The sequence below is a fragment of the Corythoichthys intestinalis genome, chromosome 8 (assembly GCF_030265065.1).
Source record: "Corythoichthys intestinalis isolate RoL2023-P3 chromosome 8, ASM3026506v1, whole genome shotgun sequence".
Classification (NCBI taxonomy): Eukaryota; Metazoa; Chordata; class Actinopteri; order Syngnathiformes; family Syngnathidae; genus Corythoichthys; species Corythoichthys intestinalis.
This window is the reverse complement of record NC_080402.1, coordinates 40,676,259-40,698,664: the sequence shown is the minus strand read 5'-3', so window position 1 is coordinate 40,698,664 and position 22,406 is coordinate 40,676,259.

The window sequence follows — 22,406 nt, the reverse complement described above, 5'->3', positions numbered from 1 at the left end:
CGGATAGTACGGGTTGACACTGTTGCACCCTCGGACTGCAGGATAGCTTGAACTTGTTTGGATGTTAGTTGAGTTTCTTTATCCACCATCCGCACAGTCTTTCATTGAAATCACGTCAATTTTTCTTTTCCGTCCACATCTGGGGAGGTTAGCCACAGTGCCATGGGCTTTAAACTTATTGATGACACTGCGCACGGTAGACACAGGAACATTCAGGTCTTTGGAGATGGACTTGTAGCCTTAAGATTGCCCATGCTTCCTCACAATTTTGCTTCTTGAGTCCTCAGACAGTTCTTTGGTCTTCTTTCTTTTTTCCATGCTCAATGTGGTACACACAAGGACACAGAACAGAGGTTGAGTCAACTTTAATCAATTTTAAGTGCCTGCAAGTGTGATTTAGTTATTCCCACCACCTGTTATGTGCCACAGGTAAGTAATAGGTGCTGTTAATAACGCAAATTAGAGAAGCATCACATGATTTTTTTCAAAGGGTGACAATACTTTTGTCCGGCCCATTTTTGGAGTTTTATGTAAAATGATAATAATTCCCCCCCCCCATTCTCTTTTGTGGTTTTCATTGCAAAATAATGCAAAATAAATGAAGATATTACTACCAAAGCATTTGTAATTGCAATCATTTTCTGGGAGCAACTGAGCATTATCTGACAGAATTGCAGGGGTGCCAATACTTTTGGCCAGCAGTGTAATCATAAATAACATATTATAACTTATAAATGTATGAGTACTGCAGTTTAGAACAATTCAGTCAACTTCTGACCCCAACTCAAAGATATCAATCAATGTTAGATGTTTGAACTGCAAAAGAATCTATCTGGATCTGTACTGTATGAAATATAGCTGATACTTCAGGTCCCAGAATACTTGTCGCATAGATTGGATTCACATGCAGGTCCAGAGCTGTGTCAGACTATCTCAATTTACATTACAATTTCTCTCTAAAAAAAGAAGCAAAACAATCAATTGAATATTAAATAAAATGAAGAAAAGATAACATATTGTAAATTTCCACACAAAATTGTGTAACATGAATTTGCATTGCATTAAACCTTTAAAAAATAGTAACTAGCAATCAATAATAACGTGAATGAATAGGAAGAGGAAAACAGTTTTTGTAATGAATTATTTGTTAGATTGTTATTTGATGTTATGGGGGTTAAATGCATGGTTTTATGCTCTTCAAGGTGGCTTCAGCAAGAACCACAAATCGTGCAGGTACATCATTTCTCTCTATTATTAGATAAATAAATTCAAGTTATATTAGTCAAACCTTATAACCAAGGGTGTAGGTTTGCATAGGGACGGTAGAGACATAACACTACCAACTTTTCAGGATGCTCAAATTGCCCCCACCAACTTTTAAGCAACCTTATTTGCATTATATAAAGAGTTCCTTTATATAGGCACCGTAATTTCCCGAATATAAGGCACACCCGTGTATAATGCGCACCCCAAATTTACTTGTAAAATCTAGGGAAAATTATTGTACCCGTTTATAACGCGCACCCTAATTTTAGCACCAATAAATAGAAGAATACAAGAAAACAGAGCTCGTGTACAGACACAGAAATGTCATTTTACTGAATGGTGAAACACAGCACAAGCATAGCATGTTGGTAGTTCAAAACATTACCATAAACTAACAATATTTACGGTAATAATATGATTTGACAACTTCTCCAACTTACCAGAATCTCGGAGAAAACAAAACAGATGTGACTTTTCTTTTAAAGGCTGCTGTATAACTTGCTCGTTTCATCTTGATGTATAAATGTTTCTTCCATGGATTGATACGGTAAAATGAAAGTGAGAACATAAGTCGGAAATCCGAGAGCGCTCATCGCTGTCGACACGACAGTAACAATAGGAACTATTGTTATTTGGGTTTGAATTTCTCGAGGGACAGATATAGTTGACGGACACACAAAGGAAGTCTGTTGTTAAGTTTGTTATGGTCCAAGTTGCGGAGCTGCAATAAACGTTGACTCAAATCAGTTCAAGAAACTAAATTCTGTGCTTTATGAAGAGTGAAAAAAGCAGAATTTAACACAGACATAATCATTCGGCCGATCAGAGTGAAGTATTACCGAAACAAAATGGTGACGTCACGTACCGTAATGGTCGGCAACAGATCGCCACATACGTTTCTTCAACACAACGTGGCCGTGTCAATAAAAAAAATCGGTTTGTATATATATATATATATATATATATATATATATATATATATATATATATATATATATATATCTGTCTCCATCCATGTACCCGTTTATAATGCGTACCATGATTTTACAAGTTGATTTTGGGGGAAAAAAAATGCTCGTTATATTAAGGAAATTACGGTAATTTAGATTGTCTCCCCATATGTTGTAATGATAGAACTGACCCTACAATTATCAAGTAAGTTATTTTCATTATATTCAGGCTTACATTTATCCCTTTTCATTTGCTGAATGTGCCGGTCCATTTTTTCCCTCTCAAACGAATGTTTGGTTGTCTGATGAGTTGAAGCCCTCCCATCCTGCCACAAAGACACACACACATACTTACACAGCCCCAACAGATTCACGTCCACAACATATCGCATCCTCTGCCCCCTTTAGAGAAGAGGGATATTAGAACTTTTTTTTCTCGGCCAGCAGTAGCCACTGTAAGTCATGTAAAAAGATGTCATTGCTGTGGAAGTGGGGGAAACACCACTAATTTTGCTACTGAAAGTCCAACCTGCGTCAGAGTTAGCATAACATTAAATTGCTAACCTGCAAAACTACTGTGGTCAGGCCAGCCTCCACAAGGAACAAAAAAAAAGTCAAGCTCGCCGTCGTTTATTTGGATCATTATGTGCATTATAGTAATATCGTCCCAACCAATGTTAAGACCAAACCTACGCCCTAGCTTACAACATCACTATATATTTCTAGTTTAAATTATGTGGTAGGCAAACTAAATCTTTAAAGGAAGATTGATGTTAAAAGAATAAACAAAAAAAAAACATTTTTTTCCCTCCAAACCATGAACAAACATGGAAAGGCAGTTGGTTCATTTTCAAGATTCGAAATTATACGTAACTGCATTGCTATGTTTTGTTGATAGAACTAGGCAACAAAATGTACGATATGTTGAAAAGCGATCTTTACCACATGTATACAGTACATCTGTATTATCTCGTGCTGTATGGTCAGGAACAGCAAGAATCAGTAAGTCCCTCGTATAATAGTGAAATAGGATTGTCAGTGGTCTTGTTCACTCATTCCTGGCAGCGCACAGAAGATCACTTTACGTTGAATGGGAATGCCAGTCACTTTAGGAATTTATATGTGTTATTAGTCTGGTCTAGACAGTTGAGGACAAATGTCATAGACACGAGAGACATGGACATGCTCCAAAGCAATAAAGCATGAACGATGGTAAAGGTGTCAAGATTAGGAAAAATCTCTGCCTTGAATAACAAAGAAATAACATTGTTTCTTCATAACATCGGAGGGACAACGTAAGAAAGAGGTTAATTGCAGATTTAAGGCTTCAGACTTTTAATTAGACTTGCGAGACTTCCAGCAGTGTGACAGACAGCATCCAGCGTGATGTTTCTGGGAATACCATTTGTTGGTCCGTACCTACAGTACCAATAATACACATGACGCTCATCTGAGTATAAAAAGAAATAAATACTCTGAGGACTCACAAAGTGACTCCTTCATCTGTTGAGCACTTCCAGATTTTTTCCTCCTAAAGCTATCACAGATTTTTCACTATGCTCGTGGTTTGATTCTTTTTTACACACGATTGCAAAACGCAGTACAAATTAACCAGAAATACTGCACATTTGATCATTCGCTATCTCTCCTTGCTGGGATTGGTTTTTCATGTTCTGAATATGTGGAAATTAAAGCTACATTTTCATCGCATCACCTGAAATTAATGAAATGTTAACACTGACTGTGATGTCTTTTGCATTAACAATAAATCAGAAATGACTAATATGTTAACATAGCTAACAAAATGTTAAAATGCCAAATATAGTGAGGAAAAATCGTTTTGCCAGTTTATACATTCTTTGCATGTTTACTTTGCATGTCAGTGCATGTTCAAGATTTCATGACATCCTCCTGATGTGTTGCCAGCTTTGCACTCTGACCTACACTTGGGGGGCACAAGGCAATAAAATTTCTCCATATGGGATTTACAGATATTCACCAAAAAAAAAAAAAAATGCTCATCCGACAGATTGTTTAGAGTTCATGTTGAAAATGGCAGAAGATTTGCACTGTGAGACACATTGTTCATGCAAATGCGGTCTGACAAGATTTTTATTAATCATTAACACTGAAGTGGTCACTACAGTGGACATCTATTAAAAAGTTATCATCAGAGGTGTGTTGAGTTCAATAAAGCAATGCACATGAACTATTTTACCTTTTAATTAGGTGTTTTTCATTGTATAGGGCGGAAAACACAGACAAGGCTGAAAAAGCACTTTCTGCTCTCGCACCCCTCTATAAAATAAACTGCTGTATTTTAAGCCAAAAGAACTGTTGTGTCTGGGAGAACAATATGTCTAAATGCTGCCGTAGCAGATTCATGGCGCATTAAGTCCCCAAATTAGGGTTGTTCCGATCATGTTTTTTTGCTCCTGATCCGATCCCGATCGTTTTAGTTTGAGTATCTGCCGATCCCGATATTTCCCGATCCGAATGCTTTTTTTTTTGCTCCCGATTCAATTCCAATCATTCCCGATAATTTTTCCCGATCATATACATTTTGGCAATGCATTAAGAAAAAAATGAATAAATCTCGGACGAATATATATATTCAACATACAGTACATAAGTACTGTATTTGTTTATTATGACAATAAATCCTCAAGATGGCATTTACACTATTAACATTCTTTCTGTGAGAGGGATCCGCGGATAGAAAGACTTGTGACTTTGTATATTGTGACTAAATATTGCCATCTAGTGTATTTGTTGAGCTTTCAGTAAATGATACTGTAGCCCTGCCCAAATGCATGATGGAAAGTGGAACCATGACTGTGCGTAGTGCTACCAATTAATATATCTTCTCTGCGTTTGGAAATAACATAAGGTGTTAAGAAAAAGATCTATTGCTACCTTGCTTACCCACATTGCTTCCCATGATATTTCTAATCATAGGGAGAGGGATTGTAAGACTAGCCAGTTAAACAAAGGCTCCAAAGGTTGCCAAAATTCACTCTACTCATTTGACGCTGTCTTTTATCTCTCTATATAGGTAAATCGGCGCCATTACAGATTGAGTGCGACAATGCGTGAGTGGGTCGTGAAGCGCATGCATTAATTGCGTTAAATATTTTAACGTGATACATTTTTTAAAAAATTAATTACTGCCGTTATCGGGATAAATTTGATAACCCTACCTTAAGCCTAAACTAAAGACTCTGGATGAGTGTAACATATTATGTCTGTAACTTTAAACACAATTAGAAAACGATTTAATTAAAAAAAAAAGGCATTGCCGACATTTTTTTGCCGATTCCGATACTTTGAAAATAACATGATCGGACCCGATCGATCGGGACATCTCTACCCCAAATTATTTTTAATTTGTCCGTTTTACCCTGAAAAACCCCGTTTACAGATGTCACACAACCGCTTTTGTTTCAACCCAGCCATAAAAAGAAGATAAGTAATTATATTTATCATTCAAAATGTCTGTCAGTTTTAGCTCAGAATCATTAATTGATGTATAATATTTTGTTTGAAAAAACAACAACTTTAAAAAATGATTCACTCACATATTTTAAAGTTTTAAACAAATGACGTCACAATGAAAAAATTTGCGTCTGTAAAAAAGTCCCGGATGTCTACCTCATAACTATCACTAAATTGTATTTTTTTTGTTACTGGCGCATATTCCCCAATATTTTAGATGATAAATAATCGATCCAAATAAAGAAAAATTGAAAAAAAAAAAGTTTAAAAGGGTAAATATATGAAAATGAAACTCTCGATTACTCCTTGACGTCTGCGATTTCTGCATCGCGACAGTTGTTATATTAGAATGTTTCACCCATAAAATCCCGAAAAAAATCCAGCTGTGGCCATTCACATCTGTGTATTGACACTCAATGATACATGCTATATGGAGTTTTTGGCTTGAAACAAGGTAAGTACGCAATAGTATCTCGTTAAAATCATGGCGTCTTTAATTCTGCTCTCGCGTGCTCTCACCTCCAGTTAGGGTTTTGCTGTTTACAAAAATATATATATACATATATATATACACATATACATATACATGTATATGTATATATATATATGTGTCTATATATATACATATACATGTACATGTATATGTATGTATATATATATATATATATATATATATATATGTATGTATGTATGTATATATGTGTATATATATATGTATGTATATATGTATATATGTATGTATGTATGTATGTATATATGTGTATATATATATATGTATGTATATATGTATATATGTATGTATGTATGTATGTATATATGTGTATATATATATATATGTATATATATATGTATGTATGTATGTATATATGTGTATGTATATAATTATGTGTATGTATGTATGTATATATATATGTGTATGTATGTATGTATATATATATATATATATATATATATATATATATATATATATATATATATATATATTTAGTATATATATATTAGTTTTTTTAAATGCCCTCCTGTTCAAATTTTTTCTTCCCCCCAAAATTGACATTTTAAGCTTTCCAATGATGTATTACACGTGCAAATCGTACAATTTTGAAATTTGGGCAGATTGGGGGTCTCAGAGCGGAACTTCAAATCACCGAAGTGTTTTCCGCTTTTATCCCACTAAGGTTGTCGTACACAGCAAAATCTGTGTAGTTGATTTATCGGTATAAATTATTTTTGAGTTGATTGGTGTTGGTTTGGGTGTTGTTTTAACAGTAGCAGTGTTGAGCTCGCTTTTGCGTAGTGTCAATTAAGTGAGTTGAACACAGACACTCCTGGCAGAGTTAAATGTACGAGCAGAGATAATCAGCCACACCCAGTTTAAGTGCATTTGTCAGAAAACAATGCAGGTGCAAAGACTTTTAGGTGAAGTGACACCACGACTGTAAGCAGTGTTGTCTGTAAATAGCTGGAGTATGTCCGGTTGAAAAAACACATAGTAAGCCTGACATCTGTGCTTACTTAGGGGGCGCAATATCCCTCTGTTACCTCTCGCGAGCGCAACAGTAGGGTACAATAACACTCCTACTGTAAGAAAACAAAAGGCGGTTACACGTTTTGAATGTAAAAGGTTTGAGTAGGAATTGCTTAACTCATTCAAGTAGTTTTTTAAAGTCTTTTTAAAATCATTTTGACATTTTTCATTTAAGTACATAACTTAATAGTTACTTAAAGCAGTTGTGTGAAACCACTTGAAACTCTCCTACTTGAGTAAAATTTTTGGCTATGGCTACAAATTTTTACTCACTTAAGAGTAGCGTTACTTCAAAATAATAATATTATTCAAGTAAAGGTAAAACTGGTCATCCCAAAAATGTACTCAGGTTCAAATAAAAAAGTATCCGGTGAAAAGAATAATGAGTAACTTGGTCTGTAAGTGCTTAGTGTGATATATTTTTTTTAATTATGGGAAACACTTTATAATAACTGTCCGTTTTACTAGTTAATAGATCATTAGTAAACTGTTGATAAATGATTTATTGTTGATTTGTGAAGTATTTGCTAACAGTTTGTTAAGCATTTACAGGGTGTTCCAATATGGTTGACCCCATTCTAAATACCCATGCTAGTTGATGGATCTTAATAAAACTATATACACTTTATGTTGAAGGTCATATGTTTTATTGGTTAAATATACAAAGAAAAGTACAAATATTTGTTGGTTCTATGACAGATTTTCATAAATGTGCAACATGAGCGCTGCCTGCAAAATGCCTTATCAAAATGCCTTTTCTTTTGAAGTGAACGGCATTTCTTAACCTTAAAAGATAGAAATGCCAAACGTTACACACAAAAACTTGAAACGTTTCTACACAAAATGTGTTTCAGGTTAAGAATACCCTGTAAATGCTTAACAAACTGTTAACAAATACTTCACAAATCAACAATAAATCATTTATCAATAGTTTACTAATGATCTATTATCTAGTAAAACGGATAGTTATTATGAAGTGTTACCAAATTATGGTATATATTTTTTCTCAGCACATCATAATCTATATGAACTGTTATTATTATACTGTACTATAAACTATGAAAAACAAACAAAAATCATCGAATTCAAACTAGAAAAATAAAACCTTGGACCAAGGAGCAAGCATGTCCTCTAGTGGGGAAAAAACAAGTCCCGCCTTGAATTGAAAACAAGTCCATCTAAATAAATTGCTGCCAAATATAAAACTGGGAGAAAAGTTCAAACAAATCCGCGCTTTCGAGTAATGTTGACTCTGTGTCAAATAGTTAAATTTTTACGGCTCTTTAAAGACGCCACGTGATTGAACAGGCCAGCCTGATCAGCTGACTCCTGACTGCAAACCTACGATTGGTCATGTGACTGTATATGTATTGGTATAATGGAGTCATGTGATTATTCTTGCGACTTCTCATTGGTAAAACTGGTAGAACCACTGCTGGCATTTCAGGCAAAAATAAATGTAAATCTAATATGGAGAATGAATAGGAAAATTTTAACAACTCTAATGTAGGCCAAAGTAGCGGAGAAAGAGTAGCGTTTTGTGTTCACAAATCTACTCAAGTAAAAGTAAAAAGTATGGCGTGGTAAATGTACTCTTAAAAGTACATTTTTTCTCAAAAATGTAAATGTGACGTGCTACCACCCACCTCTGGTTGTCATTAGCTTAAAGTGCATGTGACACGAAAAAGCATGTTTATTTCATAATACACGCGGTATTTTATGCTCTGAATGATATGGACCGCTTGGATGTGTGTGGAAGCGATCGCTATATTTATTTAGTTTTTTGAATCCCGCGCCATGAAAATGAGTGACTTCCGGCTTCGGTCTTGCATTGAGAAGGCGGGTGCTGTGACGTGTATGGGTGAAGGCGTCCTCATCACTAAACAGCGGTACTGTTGTGTATGAGGACTAAGGATTCAGCTGATTTTGCGCATTAATACGTTTATTTTTCGCATCACGCCAGCCAAACGGCGGCAGAAAAATCTTGCTTTATGAGGGAGAGGCATGTGCGCCTTTTTGAAATTTCAAAAGGTTCCCATTCACCGTGGATATTGGCCAAAACAAGCCCTACTACTGTGGGACCATTGGACTTACGAGGAAGTGAGTAAACATCTTGTTTTGTATTATGTCAAATATGAATTCAGCGATTACAAAGTAAACACTACAAACTTTCTTTAAATAAAGGACTACTTACGTTTGATCATTGATAGGTACAGTGGGGAGAACAAGTATTTGATATACTGCCAATGGGTTTTCCCATTGACTGTGTATCAAATACTTGTTCTCCCCACTGTATATAAAAAACTCTCCTCATGCAAATTAGCTGCACGTTAGCTGCACAACAACTGCAGCCGCCCTCCTCCGGGGAACGAACTGTAAATTGCTCTCCGCCGGGCAGTTTGCCGATCCGCAAAGACAATCGACAACCCAGTCGTCATGTCAAATAATCCGGGCTAGTTATGTGTGATTTTCCGCTTCGAAGACTTTGAAACATCACTCGGTTCGGGTGAGCATGTCAGCTAGCTGTCACGCCTCTTGGTTTGTTTACATTCTCCGAAGCCGGGGAAGGGAAATGACATATGTCCGATTTAGGTGTCATAAAATATCGTTCGGGAGGTGCGACAGTAAAGGTGACGTCGACAGTTTTGAACATTATGGAGTAATTTTGCCATGTCGTCCTGAATAAGTGCATTTTTATGATTTCATATTCCATTTAGCACAAGACTGTTATTTGTCATGACCATGCCATTTATTTAGCAATTGGGGGAAATACTTGGATAAAAAGAATATCCTGTAAAAATATTGAAGAAAAAAGACAGAAACAATGACATTTTGCAGCTCTCTTCGTCGCGTTTTCCTCGTTGTGAAAAGTTCCCCCTCGACGGGCTGACTGGTCCTTCTCAAGCCATTTATTTAGCTATTGGGAAAAAATACTTGGATAAAAAGAATATCCTGTAAAAATATTGGAGTAGAGAGACTGAAACAATGACATTTTGCGGCTCTCATCGTCGCGTTTTCCTCGTTCTGAATAATTCCCCCTCAATGGGCTGAATAGTAAAACCGATGAGCCCAGTCACCCGCTTACGTCATCCACCTGTTGGGGACGCTAGAGCCCTATAATGGTAGGCGTGGCTAACCGGCAGATTAAAAGACTAATTTCTCATCATCTGCGCTTTGCTAAATTGTTGCATATAGTCGAATCGTCTCAAAATATGATTCTAATTCACATAATAATGCTATTTAAGACTTTTTTTCTCCTGTCGTATGCTCTTTAACTCATGCACTTCCAGCACAGGTCACAGAGTGTGTGTTGTGGTAGTTAGTATAAAAGGGAAATTGATATTGAAACCACCTATTGACGACAATAGACGTCCAATCCATTTCAAATGGGAGGAGCTGGAAGCATTCACACGCTGGGCAGATCACATTGACATGGCGACACAAACAAGCTGAATTGTTATTGGACTAATTTTTGTTTTACCTACAAACGACTAGAAAAAGACAATTAGAAATAGCTTATCATGGTTTCATGTAAATTTTTAACTGCAAATCAGTGAAATGTTTAGGCTGGCAGAAAAGGTTTTGATGGCCTCCCCTTGTCACCACTGCTGTTTCTTTATTAGATATGCATCAGAGTTGGCAAAGTTATACATTTTAACTTTTACCACCAGCTGTAACTTAAAAGCTTTAACTTTCATTTCGATAGCACGGCTGAACACACAGTACAGTATGTGTATATTACATTTACAACTTCAGTCAGCGCTAAAATATGCCTTTGGCAAAACTCTGCACGGGCAGAAATTTATCCAAATGCGATCAAAGAGCCCAGCCATAGATCTTTGCACATACAAATGGTATTACTATTAAAGTCATACACCTGGTATTGAAAACTACTAATCCGCCAGCTCTCACTGGCTCAACTAGTCTCTCCCCTGCTGTAAAAGTCAGCATAAAATCAAACAGTTTAATCACGGTAACAAGCGTTTTCTATCATTCGATGTGCTCTTATTTCACCTCCAACCTTCCTTTGTCTTCATTGTCTGACCTTCTATCTTTTCCATCCATGTGATCCAACTTTCTATCTCAGTCTTGAATGTCCCCCCTGGTGTCCATGTTGCCTGTCTGATCCTTCCTTCCTGCGCCGACCTCCCCCTGTCCTCCTACCATTTATCTGTCTCTATCCCTGTTGTAGTGCTCCCCTTTACCCCCACCCCCTGCTTTCCTGCGCAGTCTGCAGCCTGTGAAACCAATTAGACCCTGTAAGCGGGGGCCTTTTGCCCTTGTCGTGTGGTCGGTTTAACCTGCCGCTCCAAATGGACCTTGCCTGAGAGCGCGACCATCACCTTCCCCAGCTTGGTGGGTGGGTTTGAAATGGGGGGGTACTCTGGGGAGAAAAGGGAGCTATGGACGAGGGGAAAAGGGCAGTTGAGGGCCACCATGTTTCTTTTGAACTGCTTTCCTCAGCGTTTTGAAAGCGATAGGATGTGAATCCGTGGATTTAGAGACGTGCGGTGAGGTTCATGACGAGTGAGGTACTGACTTCCAGTCAGATTTACAAACACACACACAAAAACATATACAGTATAACTTAATTTTCGCACTATAGGCGCACCTGACTATAAGCCGCCATCCACCAAATTTGACACGAAAACGGCATTTGTTCATAGATAAGCCGCATTGAACTATAATATATGTATATATACTATATACAGTATATATATATATGTATATATATATATATATATACACACATACATACTGTATACAGTATATACACATACATACATATACATACTCTCTCTCTCTCTCTCTCTCTCTCTCTCTCTCTCTCTCTCTCTCTCTCTCTCTCTCTCTCTCTCTCTCTCTATATATATATATATATATATATATATATATATATATATATATATATATGGTGGAAAACAGACAAGACTGAAAAAGCAGTTTCTGCTCTTGCACTCCTTTTTAAAAGAAACTGCCATATTTCAAGCCAAAACAACTGTTGTGTTTGATAGAACAATATGTCTATATGCTTCCATAGCAGATTCATGGTGCATTAAGCCCCCAAACTATTTTTTATTTGTCCGTTTTACCCTGAAAACCCCAGTTTACAGATGTCGCGCAACCGCTTTTGTTTCAACCCAGCCATAAAATGAAGGTAATTAATTATATATATTTTTTCAAAATGTCATTTTTTGAGTTTAGAATCATTAATTTATGTCTCATATTTTGTTTAAAAAAAAAAAAAACGACTAAAAAAATATTCACTCACATATTTTAAACTTTTAAACAAATTATGTCGCAATAAAAAAAATTGGTGTCTGCAAAAAAGTCACGGATATCTACCCCATAACTATCGCTTAATTGTATTTTTGTTGTTGTTGTTGTTTCTGTCGCATTTTCTCTGATGTTAGATGATAAATAACCGATCCAAAAAAAAAACCCCAAAAAAAAAGTTTGAAAGGGTGATTATATGAAAAAGAAAATCTCGACCAGTCCTTGATGTCTGCGATTTCTGCATCACGATCCTTGTTACATTACCAAGTTTCACCCATAAAATTCCCCCAAAATCCAGCTGTGGCCATTCACAGCTGTGTCTTGACATGCTACATGGAGTATTTGGATCGAAAAAAGGTAAGAATGCGATAATATCTCGTTAAAGTCATGGCGTCTGTAATTCTGCTCTTGCTTGCTCTCACCTCCAGATAGGGTTTTGGTGATTAAAAAACTCCTGTTCAAAACTTTTCTTCCACCAGGAAGTTGAGATTTTAAGCTTTCCAATGATGTATCAAACATGCATATCAGAAAATTTTGTAAGTTGGCCAAATTGGGGGTCTCAGAGCAGAACTTCAAGTCACCTGAGTGTTTTTCGCTATTTATATATTGCAGCGCTACAGATGTAAATAACAAATCAAAATCCATGTTCTGTCCTAATTATTTGTTCAGTTACTGTTTTAGTTGTTTCATTCATTGCTAGTTATGGAATTGGTAACACTTTATTTGACAGTGGCACCATAAGACTGTCATAAGACAGATGTCATTTTGTGTCATCCGGGAAATTATCTCCCTTTTGAACGGATGTGGGTCATTATCAATATACGGTGCCTTTGAGAACTTCCAACTTGCCCAAAAAAAAGCTGAGATTTTCCATTCAACTTCACATTTATAGTATCAATTACCTGTTGTACTGTTAGGAATGCACGTCGGTCAAGCTCCCACACTTTTTTAATAATAACTACAAGCAGACAAAGTATACGTAAACAGCAAATTATGTCAACTCTGTCATGGACAAATTCAAAGCAGAATAAATATATTCTAATTGCATAGTGATTATAAAATGTATATTTTCAGGAAGGTTTTTTGTCCTTATCTACAGCCTACGTTTTGTTTAATTGGAAAAGTATTTGGATAATAATTAAATTAGGGGAAATTATTTGATTTTCCTGAAAATCAGCAAAAATTCTACATTCTTTTCTTAATAAAATCTGTCAACAAAGATATGTGGTCAAATTTTCAGCTGATACTATAAGGCCCTTACTTGTTCATGCAGAAATCGCACAAAAAGTTTGCTAACTTGTGAAAAAAAATGTATTATTTTCCTAGAATATAAAAAATAACAGAGTGGACAGTAAACTGACAGGGTTGACCTAGCATGACAGAGTGGACAAATTGTGAAAGATCGTTGAATGAATCAAATAATTTAAATGTAAATATATATACCAGAGGTCCTATCCCCTTCAGATGGAACTACCAGAACCTACCAAAACACCAAAATGAGCCATAATTGTGGCATTCTACAACTTAACTCCATGGATGATTCTGCTGAATCAGCCAAACATTGAACTGTACAATGAGATGGTAAATTGCTGAATAATGATTGACCTGAAGAGAAACAAATGAACATAACTGAACACCAATGAGGCACATCTATAAACAAATTTTATTTCTGCAGAGGCATGGCTCAAGATGGTTCAATCTGTACAGAGCGCTTGTTCACACCCTGTGGTTCTGGTATTCGGCAAAGTACCTGCCAGTCATGGTACCAACAAATGTCATCCCAGGTACTTGGCCAATAGAACTTGTTTATGCCATGGCGGTGCATGCACTGAACTTTCACACTGTGCCCTTAGACCTCTCTGATGACATCTGAATATGCTTCATTGTCATTATTAACGACACACCAGTTTCCAATGTGTTTTACCGCAATCATATTTGGTCTCCAAGTATTTTCTGATGTCTTTCCACATGATGGGGACTCGTTAGATGAATCAGCAGGAGTGACCTCTTAAATGCTTGGTGGATTCTCATGGTGTCCTTTATGGCAGCTATTGCAGGTACTTCACTTTTGGATACAATATCCTTTTCTGAGATGAAGAGCAACTCGACAGATGTGTCAAGGCTTTTCAGCTTGTCATACTAGGTCTGAGCATCAGGGATATCTGTATCTGCTGAGCTCTTGAGGACCCCACCCACAGCATCTGGTGCCCCTTTGCCATGACTTGCCGCAAAGTAATTCCATGTCATTTCGTTGAATCCATACTAGTAGGGCTTTGCTGAGAGGGAAGTTATATGTCCTTTGTCGATACCGCATAGCAGGCCCATAACTGATAAAATTATTGTGACGTGTAGGTGTCGTTCTCTCACTACCTTCAAAACTGGATCGAGGTGGGCCCAGACTGACAAGGGATCATGTCTTTCGGAGGGTCATTTGGAAGCCCTTTCTTTTTCCAGATATTCTCTTCTTCTTTCAGTGTCAGCACCACGACTTTCCTGATTATCTCCTTACTGTCTTAGCTCCTTTTGATCTCGTACCTTGAAAATTTCAACACAAAAAGTGTAACTTAACCAATTTAATGGGGAGTAAATCTGCCTTGCCCAATCAAACTAGGCTTTCTGTAGTGCTGCTCTGATCCATTTTTACCATGTCTAGCATGACCCATTATAAAATGTACGTAATAACTCTTATCATATTAGCACGTTGACATTATCAGTATGTGGCTTAAACTTTTAAGAACCCTGTCCACCCTGTCATGGAAGCTTTGCTGACAGGGAGGACAATGACAGGGTGGAGATTTTTGTCTAATATTGGTATTTATTAACCACATGGTGGACCTTCAGTGCGCAAAATGGTTAAATTAGCATGCAGACTGTGGACGTATTTACATACAGCTTTCAAATATATCAAATGTTTTTATAATAATTGATATTTTATAATGACAGAGTGGACAGGTTAAGCTTGACAACATCTGACTACACACCTAATATGACAAAAATTGCGAAACATAAGTGTAAATACATACTCAGCAACTAGCCTCTGTTTTAGTCACCGATAAAGGAAGACAAAATTGGTCTTGTGACATCACTGAAAAAATCAGCAGGTTTTCTAAAGAGGCAGTTTTCCCTTAATGACAGGGAGGACAATTTTTTCAGGGACATTGTATTTTTGGGGGAAAATGTTAAATATTTTCATGAAAGTAAGGATATGCATGGTCAAAATGACCAATTCTATCAAATAACTTGCTGTGGCAATAAGTTAATATGTAAAAATGTTTCATTTTTTATCATTTAACCATTTATTACACACACTGAAGTTAGCAGTGCAGTGTGTGGGACATGCCAAAATGGAGTACATCAAATGGAAAACGTACACATAAAATAAAGGAAACAGATTTTAAGAGACATATTGTTGTCCAGATATGTGTGAAAATCTTTGTTCTCCCATAATAAGACATAAGATTTTAATTATTTGTATACATTTTCATGATAACTGGGTGTTTCTGATGAGGACACCAAAAGGCACTTTATATTGATAATGACCCATGTAATAGATTCGAGCTGGACATACAGTTAATGGAGTTAGTGACATAATTTGCCGCATGACACGTAATGACATCTGTCATAAGCATTCATTAATACCCATGATAATGTCATGTTATAATTATGACAGTCTTATGGCAGTCTTATGACGCCGCTGTCAAATAAAGTGTTACGTATTAACCCAAATAAATCAACATATAAGCCACACTGGACTATAAGCTGCAGGTTTTAAAATGAAAATCCAAAATAAAGTAGCGGTTTATTGTCCAAAAATTACAGCATACATTATTAATTCCAATTTAACTTATTTCAAGTCAAAATAAATAACTTTATGGTTATACCTTTATTTGGTCAGTGGTACCTCTACATATGAAGTTAATTCGTTCCAGGACCTTGTTTGTAAGTCGAAATGGTCGTATGTCGAGCAGGATTTTCCCATAAGAATACATTATAATTCCAGTAATTCATTCAACAGCCAGAAATCCTACACTAAATTATTAATACTGCTTCTACTGGTTCTATTGAAAATAACAATAACAAAGAGCAAACCATATAAATTATGAATAAAAATCGGAATAATAATCGGGTTCTAATATGGTGGATGTGTTTTGCGTGGTGTACCTGAACGCACCGCGTGGCTGACTTGACAGAGAGAGGACATTTTACTTTCACTTTGTTCAGCTGCGGCAGAAAGTACCGTATTTTTCAGACTATAAGTCGCACCATAGTATAAGTCGCACCAGCCCAAAAATGCGCAATGAAGAGGAAAAAAATACATATAAGTTGCCCCGGAGTATAAGTCGCATTTTGGGGGGAAACTTACTTGATAAAATTAAACACATAGAACAGATATGTCATCTTGAAAGGCAATTTAAAAATAATAATACAATAGAGAACAACATGCTGAATAAGTGTACAGTATGATAATGTTATGCATGAAGAACGAAATGAACGTGGCCGGTATGTTAATGTAACATAGCTATCGAGAGTTATTCAGATAACTATAGCATAAAGAACATGCTAACAAGTTTACCAAACAATCAGTATCACTCCTAAACACCAAAATAACATGTGAAATTATATGATAATGTGTTAATAATTTCAAACATAAGTCGCACCAGAGTATAAATCGCACCCCCAGCCAAACGAAAAAACAACAACTGCTACTTATAGTCCGAAAAATACGGTAGGAATGTTGTGTTACACAAGTTCTGAAATAAATGATTTAAAACCTGACGAAAACTTTCGGAAGGCATAGGAATGGAAAGACTGACCTACATCGCTCAAGGAAAACAAAAAGAATTTGTAAAACTATGGGACACATACATGTACATTGTATCAACAGTCTGAGATCTGAGAATGCAATTTCGTCTTCTATATATGGAAGTATTTTTCATATTTTTCTTTGCAAGCTGTGTGATTGCGTGTGTGAATGTGTATAAGATAATTTTTTTAGTTAATTTTTTTTTCTTTTCTTTTTTTTTTACTTAATTGGGTTGTAAAATATGACGTCCTTGTGGTCATCATGTTTTGAATTTTCAGTTCTTGTCTTGTTTTATAATTTTTATAAAAACCTGACGAAGCTGGCGATCTTTTGGCGATGTTACCACAATAATAACTGTCACCTTAACTTATAAAGACTGGCGAACGGTGGTCGAAGGAGGACCGTCAAGATCATAAACATTCTACGGCCGTGTTGTTGAGCTAGTTCACGGACGACACAACACGCTCATATTTTTTACCACTTCCATCTTCATTTCAATGGTAAGCCTCTCCTTTTTTGTTTTTTCAAGACCAGCACTAACATTTTTGGAATCCATGTTGATTTCTCTCACAAGAAAATCCGCCGTGCGTCCGTCTTACGGGAAAACAAAGAAACTGTGGCGCTGTCATAAATCGTCGTATTTCAAGCAAGTTGTTGGATGTAGAAACAAATGGCGAGTCAAATTTTATGTTGGGTCTTGAAAAAGGGGGTCGTCTTATAATCAGGGCCGTGTTATATTTGGGCCAATACGGTAAAAGTCTTTCTGTTTTAATAAAGCTCATTGCCTGGGATGAAAGCCATCCTTGAATAGTCCTCTTCCAACTGTATGTTTTGATTTTTCTTTTTTTTTTAATGCTGAAAAGGACTAAGTTTTCATCGCTGACTTTTAATGTGAATGACTGACTGATTATTTGTGCTTATTTTGGCTTCTAGGCAAAAAGTGACAGGTGACGCTCTGCCTCCCCTGAATGCACGTCACTGCATGGATTGAAGATTAGTGTATATTTTGTGCGTGATTTTTTTTTTTTTTTAAGGCAGCATGGACTCTTCAACTTCTTGAGGGGTAAACAAACTCCTCTTTTGGCAGCAGACCGTCTCCTTTCACCCTCCTTCCACCCTCACCCTAACTGCCAGGAATGCTTTTAACAATTCACCGTCAGACGCAAGCAATATAGGACGCTGGGAGATTGGTGCATTCCAAAGGGGAGCATTTTTTGCCACTCTTCACATGTCAATCGACAACACTATCTCCTTGTCACCCCTTTACCCACTGACCTTCCCTTCGTCACAAAAGACACACAAACATACATACGCCACTTGGAAGAGCAGTCTTGTTTTGCCACATCTTAATTTAAGGACATTGTCATCAAAGTGTTAAGAACAGTACCCAAGAATGTGGCCATCGGCAAGACACCTCCACCACCAACATATGTGATTAGGTTCACAGGAGAACAGAGGTGGGTAGTAACACGTTACATTTACTCCGTTATATTTACTTAAATAACTTTTTGAGAAAATGTACTTCTAAGAGTAGTTTTATTATGCCAAACCTTTTACTTTTACTTGAGTAGGTTTGTGAAGATGAAACACTACTCTTACTCCACTACTTTGGGCTACACTAGTCGTTACATTTTTCCTTTTTTTTTTTTTTTTTAACCAGCGATGCCAACAGTAGCTCTACCAGTTTCACCAATGAGACGTCACAACAATAATTAAATAACTGCATTATGCCAATCAGACTCAAGCTTGCCATTCTATGATCACACTGGCCTGTTCAATCACGTGGCGTCTTTAAAGCACTGTAAAAAAAAAAGTTAAGTACAGTTATCCCCTGCTACTTCGCGTTTCAAACTTCGCGCCTCAGTCTATTGTGTTTTTTTTTTTTTTTTTTTTAATCAATTAAAAAAAAAAAAAAAAAAAAAAAATACAGATGAGCTGTCCAAGCCGATCGTGTATTATCACTCTCCCTCCCTTTCCCTGCTCTTTGTTGGTCAGGGAGTGCACTGGAGTTGTGTATTAAAGTTAATAATGATTGACGGACGTTAAAGGTCTGATCTTGCCAGAGACGCTTATTTCAAAGCGCCGCATGAATCAATCATCGTTTAACTTCTTAAACAGTTGCTGTGTCAGCTCATTGTGTAAGTGAGCAGCTTGAGCAGCTTGTATTTTATTTTACTCTGTTCTTGTTTAAAAATAATTCGGTGGGGCAGTAACATGTTTAAAACTTATCAAAATTATTACATTTAAAGTGCTTAAGAACCATTATTAAAAAATAAATAAATTCTAAGCTAAAAACGACAGACAGTTTAAATAATGAATATAATTAATTACCTTAGTTCGATCACAAAAGTGAGTATACCCCTCGCATTTCTGCAGATATTTAAGTATATCTTTTCATGGGCCAACACTGACAAAATGACACATTGACACAATTAAAAGTAGTCTGTGTGCAACTTATATAATAGAGTTAAATTTATTTTCCCCTCAAACTAACTCAAAATATAGCCATTAATACCTAAACCACTGGCAACAAAAGTGAGTACACCCCTATGAAAAAAATGCACATCCCTAAATGTCCAAATTGAGTACTGCTTGGTATTTTCCCTCCAAAATGTCATGTGACTCGTTACAGGAGTGCTGTCAGCATTGCTGCTGAGATTGAAGAGGTGGGTGGTCAGCCTGTTTCCCTCCAAAATGTCATGTGACCCGTTACAGGAGTGCTGTCAGCATTGCTGCTGAGATTGAAGAGGTGGGGGGGTCAGCCTGTTAGTGCTCAGACCATACGCCGCACTCTACATCAAATTGGTGTGCATGGCTGTCACCCCAGGAGGAAGCCTCTTCTGAAGACGGTACACAAGAAAGGCCGCAAACAGTTTGCGAAGACAGGTCAACAAAGCACATGGATTACTGGAACCATGTCCTATATATGTATATATATATGTATATATGTATATATGTATATATATATATATATATATATATATATATATATATATATATATATATATATATATATATATATATATATATATATACATATGTATGTATGTATATATATATATATATATATATATATATACATATATACACACACACACAAACACACACGCACATACATAAAAAAAAAAAAATCTTTGCCTTTGGCTTAATGTGGCTATGTAATGGGTTATTGTACAGTATAATAATAATAACAGTTCATGTAGATAACTTTGTGCTAAGAAAAAAAATACCATTGCTTAAAAAAACAAAACACAAACATCGTAAGCAGTTACTCATAATGTTACTCATTATTCTTTTTACCAAATACTTCTTTACTTGTACTTGAGTACATTTTTGGATGACCACTTTTGCTTGAGTAATGTTATTTTAAAGTAACGGTACTCTTACTTGAGAAAATGATTTGGCTAATCGACCCACCTCTGCTGGGGAACACCAGAAAAATGGAATGTTGCAGACACCCATAAGCAAGGAGCCCTAAAAAGTTTTTTTTAAAGGATTGATTTCCAGTATTGCAAATCATTTGAGCTGATCACTTTTACCAAAGCTTTTCTCTTACTAAGTGAATGAGCGATATTATTCATCCTCCAGTTGAATCCAATTCTGTTACTTCATGTTGAACAAACATCAGCAACACTTCACTCAGACACACATGCACTCACAAAGACACAAACGCACAACTTTCAACACCTAGCTCCCTCACACACACACAGCCCCCCTCCACTCCTCTTTTTACAGTTGGGATAACAGTCCTGGTGAAATTCCTTGGCACATTATCAGTGCGTTGAAAGCACCTGACTGGTATGTGACAGTGGCAGCTAGTGACAGTTCTCCTTCAAAACAGGGGCTGGGAGGGGAAACTGAAGGAGACGAGTCCTGCCGGATACTTGACAGAACCTGTCAGTGGGTCAGGGAGAGGGTGGCGCTTATCGATCAAACACCCGTCTATCTGCCATGCTGACCTTCATGTCCTAAGAAGGGCCATTTGAGTGGGGAGGCTGTAATGGGAGATGCGGGTAAGTGCGGGTTGAGGGGGTGACGCTAAAGTAATTCATGTCAATCATGGAGCGACTGGACCACATCAGACTGGTCCCAGTCTTTGTCTGTGGTGACTATGCTCATTTAATTGTTTTTGTTGTTTCAACAGATTGTCATTCTATACCACATACATTCAGTCATGCAATGATCATTTCATTGTCATAACATAATATTGATTGAAACAACATGTTTGAGGTAGATGATGTCAGAGATATTACTCACAAGCAGTCACAGCATTGTGCAACATAATACAAGCGATGCACAGCAGGTCCAAATTTAAAACGAACCAAGTATCATTTAAGTAAAGACTAAGCAGTAAGTATTATCATTAGTTCACTATTTCAGATTGCTCTATCTCTAATTTGTGGTTTGATGTGCAGTTTGATTGTAAAATTGGTACATTTGCTCAATAAGAACATGAAATATTCACCCGTCTAATAATTTCTCTCCTAAATAAAATTTCCAGCTACGCAAATCAGGTACTACAGTGACACATGTGGTAGAGCAAGTCAGAGGTTCAAACTCTGGAAGTGTCCTTCGCAAGACACTGAACCCTGAATTGTTCACTGGACGTATTTGGAGTGAAATGTGCTATATCTAAATACGATAGCGGTGGAGGGTGGTATAATATACAATGAGAAGCAGAAGTATTTGCACCCCTTGTGATTTTGTAAGCTCACCCACTTGGAAAATAGGTAAAGGTCTGAAATGTCAATCATAGATGCTTTTCCACATATACAGACATAATCTAAAAAAAAATCTGGAACTCACATTGTATGATTTTACAATAATTTCTTTGTTATTTACTGGTATTTGTACCCCTGAGTAAATCACTGCTAATATTTAGTGCAGAAGCCTTTGTTTGCAATTACAGAGGTCAGACGCTTTATGTAGTTCTTCACCAGGTTTTCACATATGGAAACAGGGATTTTGGCCTATTCCTCCACACACACCTCTCTAGATCTGTCAGGTCTTAGGGCTGTCGTTGAGAAACACAAAGTTTCAGCTCCATCCAAAAATTTTCTATCGGACTGAGGTCTGGAGACTGTCTAGG